This window comes from Rhinolophus sinicus, chromosome 16 (genome assembly GCF_057876585.1).
Source record: "Rhinolophus sinicus isolate RSI-liver-muscle chromosome 16, RSI-T2T, whole genome shotgun sequence".
Taxonomy (NCBI): domain Eukaryota; kingdom Metazoa; phylum Chordata; class Mammalia; order Chiroptera; family Rhinolophidae; genus Rhinolophus; species Rhinolophus sinicus.
The window spans coordinates 87110857-87122281 of NC_142516.1; the positions used below are offsets into that span (position 1 = coordinate 87110857).

Here is an 11425-nt window from a genome sequence, read left to right on the forward strand (position 1 = left end):
AGATATCCCTCCTGATTCTCAACTGCCCCATACAGGTGTGGGGCTGGCCCGTTTTGTGTCTCTGCCTTTCCTATTAGTTTGACATGGCTTCTTCTTATGTCCTTAGTTATAAAACTTCTGCTCAGCTTGACTTCAGATGGTTCTTCAGGTTGATTGTTCTATAATTTAATTGTAATTTTAATGTGTTCATGAAAGAAAGCATGCATAGTGTCTATGTACTCAACCATCTTGGATCTCTACTTAGGCTCATTTTTAAAATTGATTATTTTTTAATTGAAGTAGCAATGGTTAATAACATTATATAAATTTCAGGTGTACTATTATTATTCAATATCACTATATTGTGTGCTCACCATCAAAAGTCTAGTTTTCTTCTGATAAATATATTTAACTCCATTTACCCATTTTACCCTTCCCCCACCCCTTCCCCTCTGATAACCACCATTCTGTTGTCTGTGTCTATAAGTTTGTTTTTCTTTTGTTTTATAGTTTGTTACTTTTTTATTTTATATTCCACATATGAATGAGATCACACTTTTTGTCCTTTCCATCTGACTTATTTTACTTAGCATAATACTATCAAGATCCATCCATGTTATTGTAAATGGCAATATTTCATCTTTTTATGGCTGAGAAGTATATATGTATATATACTTATATATAGTATATATATATATATGTATGTGTGTGTATATATATATATATATATATATATATATATATATATATATATATATATTCTTTATCCATTCAGCTGTTGGTTAACACTAAAATTGTTTCCACATCTTGGCTATTGTAAATAATGCTGCAATGAATATAGGGGTACATATATTTTTTCAAATTAGTGTTTTCATTTTCTTTAGAAGAGCAAATGGTACTTCCAATAAAGGCTTTATATCCAAAATATGTAAAGAACTCATATAACTCAACAGCAAAAAAAAGCCAAACAACTTTGTTAAAAATTAGGCTCATTTTAAATTTGGTTATTCACTCTCTTATTGTTGAGCTTTGAAAGTTCTTTGTATATTTTAGATAACAGTCCTTTATCACAGGTCATTTGTAAATACAAAGGATGCCAAAAAAATGTATACACATTTTAAGAAAGGAAAACTGTATTAAAATTGCAATACTCAATATATACCGATAACAAAAGATGAATACAAGTCACGTTTGACTTCTGCAATTACAAGAGGTGCTCAAAGTGGTTACCATCAATGTCCAGATACTTCTGATTACGGCGAACTACTGCTTGAGCAACGCTGACCAAAGTGTCCACTTGTATACATTTTTTGCCCCACCCCACCCCCTATATATTCTCCTATTGTGTGGTTTATCTTCTCATACTCTTGACAGTCTTTTGCAAAGCAGAAGTTTTTAATTTTAAGGAAGTCCAGCTTTTCAATTATTTCTTTCATGGATCATGTGTTTGGTGTTGTATCTAAAAAGTTATCACCAAACTCGAGTCACCTAAAATTTTTTCTATGTTATCCTCTGGGAGTTTTCCTTTTTTTTTTTTTCACTTTCCCGAACTTTATTAAAGAAAAAGCAATGATGATAAATCTCTAGAACATAATCAATTTTCTGGGATTCTTCCCTCAAAAATATGATGTTTGATTTCCAAATACATGCCAAAGCGTGCATGGTTCCCAATTGTACTAAGTAGGTAGGCTGAAATCCTAAAATGTTCATCTTCCAACTTTCCCCAGTCTGTGGTCTGTCTTTGGATCAGCAATAATTGCCTGAACAGCTACTATGGCTTCATTAATTTTTGTCTGTAGCTCTCTGAGCTCTTCCATATGCAGTAATCACAGAAATTGAGCAGCTTCATTAAGAACTGCATCTCCTGTGTCAAAACCAAGAATACGCTTATGTAAAGCAAAAGGAAAGCCCTCTTTTGTTTGACTTGCTTTAACAACTGCATTCTGTGTCAGGTGCTCCTGGACCAAAATGCGAATTGCCTTAAGCATTACCAGGTAATCATCATGGCACTGAATCTGAAGAAGGTCAGCCAAAGCCATTACAATGGCCTTAAAATCAGGATTATTTGCATCCAAACTGATCAATGGTTCTGCAGTTTTAGCTGCATTGTCAGCAGTTTTTGTATTATCAGGTACCAAGTCCTTGTATTTTTCATCATTTTCTCTACATTCAAGTCTAACAGCTAAACCAAGAAGCCAGTCAATTGCTTCTTGTCGATCTTGAATCTTGAAAGCACAACAAATATTTCTGAGATAATTTTCAAAAAACTTGGGCCAGTCACTGCTGTGGATGTTTCTTAAATTACTTCTGTCTTCAATTTTGTAGCATCTGATTTTCCGGTCTTCAAGCCAAACAATAATGTTTCTAAATTCTGTTTCATCTTTGTAGTCGAAGCCAGGAGGGTTGTGGTAATCTAGGGCTGTCAGCTTGTGTTGGAACATAGTGCCTGCTTCATGCTCTGGTCCCTGAGGTTCTGCCGGCAAGAGGAGAGGTGAGGAGGTGCCTGTCCTCTGGGAGTGTCACAGTTTTGCTTCCCATTTAGGTCTGTGATCCATTTTCAGTTAATTTTTTTGTGAAAGGTGTGCTGATTCATTTAAAAAAAATTTTTCATGTGGATATCCACTTGTTCCCACACCATTTTTTGAAAAAACAAACGAAAAAAAAAAAAAAAAAAAAAAAAAAAAAAAAAAAACAAAGAAACAAAGAAAACAAAGCACAACTTTGTTCCATTGTGTTGCCTTTGCAATATTTTTTCCCTACTGGTTTGAAAACTAGATGAAGGACATGGACACAGAAAACAACCTGAAAGTCTAGAGATATTTTAATGACATAACACATAGTACACTTAGCCAGGATTAAGAGTCAGACCTAGGTTAAAGTTTGGCTTTTCCCTCCTTTGTTATGTGATCTGGACAACTTCATTTAGTGACAGGAGGTTTTTTATTTATGCGTTGTTCAGAAAATTTGAATGTCCTAGCAAAATTATTATTGAGTGATTAGATAGCACTATTACTGAGTGATTGTTTTGAGGATTAGATGAGATAATATATTTAAAACATTAGGGAAAATGCCTAACATAGATTCAGTATCAGGTATAGGGTAGCCACAATTAGTACTAGCCTTGTTATATATAGAACAAATTAATGATTATGGATAGGAAACATGATATCTTTTGGTAAGTAAAATATGTTCTCATTTCACTTCTATGTATTTTAAATTTACTGATTGAGGCCTTTTTAATGGTATATTTCATATACAGATAACCATTTTCAAAGTCCTCACAACATTTTTAGGTTTTATTGAATCTGGTATATCACACACACACACATATATATATATATATATATATATATATATATATATATATACATATATACATATATATATATGTTTCTCATGGAAAAATCACTTGAAAAATTGATAATAATGGGTACATGTAGGTAAGATGGGATTGAAATACTTAAGTGCTAATTAATGGAAGCAATAATCCTGGGTTTATTCCAGCTTTGGTACTTAGTTGCTGACCTATAGCAAGTCACTGAGCTTCCCAGAGATCCAGTGTCCACTTCTGTACAATGGAGACATCATGAAACATGGACCTTTTACTTTGGACGACTGGACAGAAGCTTATGGTTAGGAGTTAAATTATCCATTAGTCCTGAATTTATATATAGTCTTTTGTCATTCTTATAGGCATGTGTGCTTACTGGGAAAGGGGGAAAAGGTCTATAGAAGTGCCATCCAATAGATATGTATCACGTGAGCCATACATGTAATTTTAAGTTTGCCTGTAGCCACATTAAAAAGGTAAAAAGAAACTGTAACAATATTAATTATATACCTCATTTAATTCAACACATGAAAAGTAACATAATTTCAACATGAAATCAACTAAAGATTTATTAATCATAGATTTTACATTCTATTTTTGTTTTAAGTCTTTGAAATCTAAGGTGAATTCCACACTTCCAGCATATCTGAATTCAAATGCTATTATTCCCATTGGAAATACTTGATCTGTGTTTAGATTTTATAAAAATTAGATTCACATACTCAAGTTGTTCTAAACATGCTTAAAAATTTCCATGAAGTAGTTAGATATTTATTTTTAGATTTAAACATAAGTTAATTGTAATTAAATAAAATTTGAAATTTAGTCCTTCAGTCATGCTCACTGCATTGCAAATGCCCAGTAGCCACTAGAGGCTTGTATCCACCTTCTCAGACAGCACACGTTTACAGCTGTCAGCACATCAAAAAATACATCTGTAACCCCTCCCCTCCAAAAACAACAACAAAAAGAAACAAAACTGTGCGACAGAAGCCTCATCCTACTGAAAATTTTTTTTCTAAATTATAAAATAACTGTTTTACAGTTATTGTAAAAATATTTGTATAATTGGATTGAATCATGCAATAAGAATTATTGTTCTTATTGAAATAATGACTATTTTCCTTAGCAAGGTCAGCTTTCTAGAGATGTATTTCTGTATCTGGAGTCATAAGGGCTCAGAGCTAGGGACATAATATTGTCATTTTTAGTTACTGTCAGATACTGTGATTTCAAGTACACAGAAATGTCAACAGACATAAACATTTCAACTTTAAACAAAACAAAACTTTTAACAGCAAAAACAAATACATATTAGAGGAGAAACAGAATGGACAAATGCTTAATTATTTTCAAGAAAGATGTTACAAAACAAAAATAAGATAACATAATTATTGTTATAAAAAGGAAAGGTAGCCAGAGCGAGGGAGGGGTGGAACATTAGTCCAAACAGTAGTAACAATCTATAATCAGAGAAAAGACAGTGATTCTCTGGTAAGGTCTTCTGGGAAACTTAACTGATAATGTCATCCTCATTACTTTATTTTTCTAAAACTTCATAATAGAACAAAATTACTACAAAAAGGGCATATGAGTACCTAAAATTTAATGCAGTGTTTTTTTTTAAATCTGCATATCTTGACCCATTAGAGGGTTGGGAAACTAGCATTTTAGGTTCTAAAGGAAAAGAGTAAACTAAGTGACTAGAATAGCAACAAAAAGAAAAAAGAGAGAGAGAAATAAAATAGAAAGAAAGGCTAAAATTTGTTTCATGAAACTCTTCTTTTTTTTCAGGTTTTTTTTTAAGTGTATATCTTTATTGGGTTACATATGAAGTGTACTTTTTATTATAAGTCCCAGCCAAATTATTTGAAACACACTGGTCTAGAGAAAATCACAACAAAACAGTACTTTCAAAAAACTTATAATTTTCATCCTGAGTACCATTAACAAACTTCAAGAAAGAATGCAAGCCAGGTTATGTTTTGTTCCATTAATTTCTCATCCATAAATTGGGTATTATACAATCTGCTTTAGCAAATGAAAGAAATGTGAAAGCTCGCAGTCTAGTCTTTAAGGTGTCAGATAAATATGAGACTAATTACAAGTCTCAAAAGCATGAATCTCTGCCAGTTGTCACAGGGAGCTCTCTGGCACCCTGGCTTCCAAGCTTCTCACCAGCAATCAGGCCTCTGTTCCTTTGGGCTTGAGAACAAAGACGCTGCCCAGATGATTTTTTGACATATGTGACTTTATTTCTCTCTTATGTCTCACCGCAAATTCGCAAGCCATACATTTGTGTCCTCATTATTCGCTGGAATTAAAGTCTTCAGTCATTCTACTAGATACTGATATCGAGTTGGGTGTATAGTGGATAGAATGTTGACAAAATACAATGTGCTATGTATAACAAATTATAAAAGAGGAACCTTTTTGGGGGGTTAAGTAAGAAAAACACTAAAGAAGTATTTCAAGTACGAGGCACATGTAAATGAAGGGCAGTGGACCCGAGCAGCTCGCACTGGGGCATTGGGAGGACTCAGATGTTTTCATTGTTGCTTTTCCTCACAGGCTGCTTCAGAGAAAATGCTTGAACAAGTGTATTCCTTTCATTCATTTATTCTAAAAACTTCAATTTTTTTCTACGAAGAGTGTCCTAATTTGAAGAAGGTTTGTCTAGTGGAATCCCCTTGGTTTCGCTGTTAGAACTGGGGGTGCAGGGCCACCGGCTGGCTCAGTTGGTTAGAGGGTGAGCTCTGAACAACAGGGTTGCCAGTTCGATTCCCACCTGGGCCACTGGGCTGTGCCCTCCACAACTAGATTGAAGGACAACGACTTGGAGCTGATGGGCCCTGGAGGAACACACTGTTCCCCAATAAAAAAATTAAAAATAAATAAATAAATAAATAAATAAATAAATTGAAAAGCTTTAAAAAAACGAAAAGAATATATTATAAATAAGAAAATAAGAAACACATTATATATATATATATATACACATATATACATATACATACATATATATATATATATATATATATATATATATATATATATATATATATATATATATATAGCATTAGGTATTATATATATGGCTGCAGAAGGTGGAGGTCACCCAGACAGTCCCAGGCACTGAGAACCTGGCCACCCGCTGCTGGCTGTGGTCCTGATCCAGGCCCCGCGCCCACCGTGGGAGACTCAGGGAGAATCAGGTCTGGACTCCTGCGGTTGGAAGATTGAGCGCTCAGTTCCCTCCTGGGAAACACGGAGCTGGGCTTCCCAGCACTGGGAGGCTCCCTTTTTGGTGTTGTAGTTTCCCTTGGCTTTTTTTTCCCCCCCAACTCATTGGTGGGTTGTATCTAAGCATTGATGGATTAAAACCAAAGGACATGAGCCAAAGTTAAAGTAGAGATCAAGGAAAGGTGATACATTCTCTGAGAAGGTTTACTTTGCTGTTTAGACAGCGTTGAATTCACTGTCACTGTGGCTGTGCTCATCTGTTCAGCGGCAACTCCACATGGTTTGACTCTCAGTTGTTCAGAAATTTTGCTTCTATCTCCTGTTACCTTCAAAGGTGAACCCACACCCCCAATTTTGGAATCTTCATAAATATCTCACTGACTTCTGCCCCGGCTTTGGTAACCCAGAGTACACTGATTCCCCTGACAATATCACAAAACACCGGGGCGAACGGGACGTGGCCTACTGTCCAAGCTCAGGATGTGGGAGAACAGGACTTTCGTTAGAAAGTGATCATGGCTCATTCAATGCTCTTATAAGAGCTGGCATCCCGGACAAACATCAGAAGGATCATGGCCTTTAAAACTACCGTGTTTCCCCGAATATAAGACCTAGCGAGACAATCAGCTCTAATGCTTCTTTTGGAGGACAAATTAATATAAGACCCAGTCTTATTTTAATATAAGACTGGGTCTGTAGTATAATATGATATGATACGATATGATATGATATGATATGATATGATATAATATAATATAATATAATATAATATAATATAATATAATACTGGGTCATATATTAATTTTTGCTCCAAAAGATGTGTTAGAGCTGATTGTCTGGCTAGGTCTTATTTTAGGGGAAACAGCATATAAAACCTGTTTGGCTGAGGGGAGTGCAGACGTTGTATTTATACCCACATGTGACCTGAACTGGTCCTGTCAGTTAGACAGTGTCTAAATCCTAACACTTTCACCCCAGTGTCAAAAGTTTCAAGTCCCTTTTTGTTCCCAAACTGTGAGAGATTGAAGACAGAAGTTTGACAACAGTTTTAAAAACAAAATGAAAGATCAGCATGAACACGACAAAGGAAAGTATGGAAGCATATCCTGCAGTGTGTTTGGTTTGACTCCAGGGTTGAAAAGTCTAATTTTTCTCTGCCATTCAGTGGTCGTCTACCGTCTTTATGCAACTTCTGTCCATCATTTATAATAATCTCTTGGTGACACATTGTCCCTTAGGCCTGTTGTATTTCATTTTTTAATCTAGCCTCATTTCTGGTAATGTTACAATAAATAAGAGACAAAAACATTTTTTCAAAAGATAAAGTCTCCTCCCCCACCGTCTTACTCCCCAGTGTGCAAAAACACCATTCAAGTAAAAATTCACATTTTAAACACTTGTGTTAACATACCATGTATGCTATTTAAAAAAAGACAACACGCTATCTACTTAATGGAAAAAATGATTTAATTTAACAGTATATCTTTGATATTTTTCCATTTAGGTTAAAAGAGTGTGGGGTTGTTTAGGTTAAAAGAGTGTAAAGCTTCAATTTGTTCATCTAGGAATGGGAATATTAAGTATTATCTTAAATTATATAATAAACCTGTTTATTATGGAGGAAGGTATTGCAATGCAGTACCAGCTGTCTCAACATGTGCCATTCCTTGTCCATGCAGTTATAATATATTTTCCATAAAGAAAGTACAGATTGTACTCCATGAGAGGGATCTATTCAAACCAGTCTTTGAGTCCTTGCATCTTTTCTTCTCTGTGCCCTACTAATATGTAAATAAAGTATATAAAAGTTGTATACTTGTTGCAAAATTACATACCAGTTCTCTTGTGCTGAGATGATGTCTAAAGGCTTTCTTTCGGCAGGAGGCAGGAATAGGTGGGGGTCCAAGTCTCAGTGTCATTTCAGAAACACTTTTGCCTCAGGTCTAGAATGTCCTGTCATCGCCCCCTCATTCCTTGTTATCTTTCCTAGAGTTACATTTTAAAAGGACTATTTGAGTTTTTTTGGCCAAAATAGCAAGGTAAAATCACACTAAGAATTATTTATACTCTCTCTTAAAATTTACTTGGATTTCCAAAATAGAGATAGCTGGATTTCCAAAAAGAATTTACTGCATTGCTACCTACTTAGGTTCTTATTTTCTCTTTAAGTCTGTTTTTTGTACATTTTTCTTTTCTTCTATTGCCTGACTGGCTAATATAATAATTACTTGTCTATTGTAATGTACTGGGGAGAAAGCAAAGAGGGAAATTACTGATTTAAACATCCCCAAATCATGTTGCTTTATAAACATGGGGGCCCTCAATATCAGGGATACAAGAAACCATCCAAATAGATAATAAAAGGAGAAAGATGCAGCCAGCCCACTGCTCTACTGGCCACAAGACATGGCACACGTCATCCAGCATCTAGAAAACTGGGGTCCTTCTCGCTCCCGCCGACCCCAAGCCGGCGGACTAGTCCCCTGAACAGATTGTATCAGTCAGTGCCAGGCAATTGCCTTCCCAGTCCTGTTCCTGCAGGTCCCCTGCTTCCTGCATTCGCGAGCAGGGTCCTGCCCTGACACCCAAGGACAGAACCCAGGGTTATTGGGAAGCCATCAGCGTTTGCAGCCTGTGGTGCAGATTCTGAGCTGGCTGGAGCCCCTTTCCTGGTTAAGGACCACTTACCGTGAATCTTGACCAGAATGAAGATGACTGTTTCACTGTGAAAGCACATAGTTATGGCTTACTCCTCACGTCAATTCTGGATCATTAGCAATGTTTCTTACACTTATTGATGTCCTTCCCGAGTGGACGGAAAAGGGGCCACAGGTTAAACCTGACACGCTCAGGAGACTGAAAATAACCACATAGGACCGCAAGAACATAACAATTCCTAACTAAGGTGGGCCATGGCTGGAAATAACATCTTTAGGATGTGGCTTCCTTGACAAAGGAGGCTCGGGGCACATTTCTGTGAAGAGATCCTGGTGTCTCTCTGTACAGGCAGCTGGGGAGGGGTGACAGGAGACCACCAGGACTGGTCCAGTCCCCCACTCTGTGTCCTCCTGGAGGCAGCCTTGTCTGGGGCTGTGCTATGCTCCTTTGGCTGGAGTGGCCACAGGAGTAATTTTTGCTTCTGTGCCATCATCCTGGGCTGTGGGCTGGGAAGCCCCCCCCCCCTCCAGGGGGAATTCCAAGTTGGGTTACCAGCTGCACCTTTGCACCAAAGCTACACACTGCTCCTTGGGGTGCATAGACAAGGGCCCTCCACCTCTAAGAATCGGGTTTTCCCTTGCAGAAGGACACTCACTTCCTGACAGCAGCTGGTGTGGCACCTCAGCAGGCTCAGAGGACCACCTGTGACCACCCCCAGCACACCCACCGTCACTCCAAGGGAAGGCTGGCCAGCTCTTCAGGACCCACAATCTAATTTGTTACCAAGTGCTGAAAACACTAATTGCTCTTTGAGAACAAAAAAGACCCTGGAAAAATGCAAATTTCCCTTTCCTTCTACTCAAGGGAGTTCCTACTGTAGGAATTAGTTAATGTTTCAAAGACATGAACTACAGTTTTGTTTTTTTTGAAAGCCCAACGAACACAGGTTCTCAGTGCCTCTAGAGACCCAAGTGCAGAATAGGTTGTCGCCACCAGCTTGACTTCTCCCAATAGAATACAATGAGTGCTAAAGGGTTCAATTTGTCTCTGTCACAGTCCCCTGGGCCTCCCTTAACCTTGGCGGCCCCTGGGTTAATTAAAGCACTGTACCAATTTTACATATGCATGGATTGTAAAGCAAACACTTGGATGTGTCATTACTCTGAATAATCTGAAAATATACATGCCACATACTTTCTATGTATTACATTTTCTATTTTTGTAAACTCTGTGGGTAAAAACAAAGAAAGATGGAATTAAGATTTTAAATGCATTATGAAAACCAGTAGCTTCAGGACTCACTTTGATAAATTTGTGTGACTCATCCGTTTAATTATTATTGGTGTGGATCAGCTATTTCCCTTGACATTTATTTAATGTTACCCAAACTATTTTTTGAAACTATGGGAAAACTGCTTTTATCTCATTTTTTTCTTTATTTCTTTGGATATTTGTTTTGTCTCCCTAAATAAGCATAATTTTTGATATACTTTTAATCTACACAAATTTTATAAATCAAGCACTATAAAATGATGACTATTGATTTAAAAGTAAATTTATGTGAGTAATTTCTGATTTATTTTATAGAAATTATATTTATATAGTTTTAAGAAAATGCAATGCATGTGTTACCACTACTTTGAGGGAAAAATGGCAACTATTAAATTTTAAAGACTTTGGTTAGCAATTAACAGGAATCATTTAAATCAGTTTTCCTCCAGACCTTGCAAACAAGGAGTACCTATTATCACTTAGATAGAGTGAAGAGCAATATTTCTTGGACTTTCATTATCACACTGAACCACATTTCCGTCTGTGATGATTGGCACCTAATTTAGCAAAATGAATCCATGTTGTGCTAGATATGTAGGCTGGATGCAGAACGGGATGTAATCATCCCAAGCCTATATTCTGTGCTGAGCTGTGCCACAGTAAGCCAGGCAACATAAAATTGAGTGTCCTGATTTTGACTTACTCTTTCTATTCATTCCTGCCAGTTGTGCACACTCTAGGCACCCATCTTCCTTTGCTCTCTTGTGTCCAAGCTTTCCTTTTTAAAATATATCCTTCAGATCATCGCCATTGATTCCTATAGGAGGAAGGTGTGACTGTGAGCTCACTTGCTTTGGGAACGTTTCCGTGGTTTCCCTTTTCCCACAGGACAAAGCCCAAACTCCTGCTGTTTTGTCTCTCCCTTCTCTTCTGCCACTGCTC

The 11425-nt window shown here is 36.7% G+C and overlaps 1 pseudogene; it reads right to left on the minus strand.

The window, feature by feature from the left end:
* Positions 1 to 1674: 1674 nt before the first annotated feature.
* Positions 1675 to 2420, minus strand: LOC109439030 (tRNA-splicing ligase complex subunit RTRAF pseudogene; annotated as a pseudogene).
* Positions 2421 to 11425: the final 9005 nt, after the last annotated feature.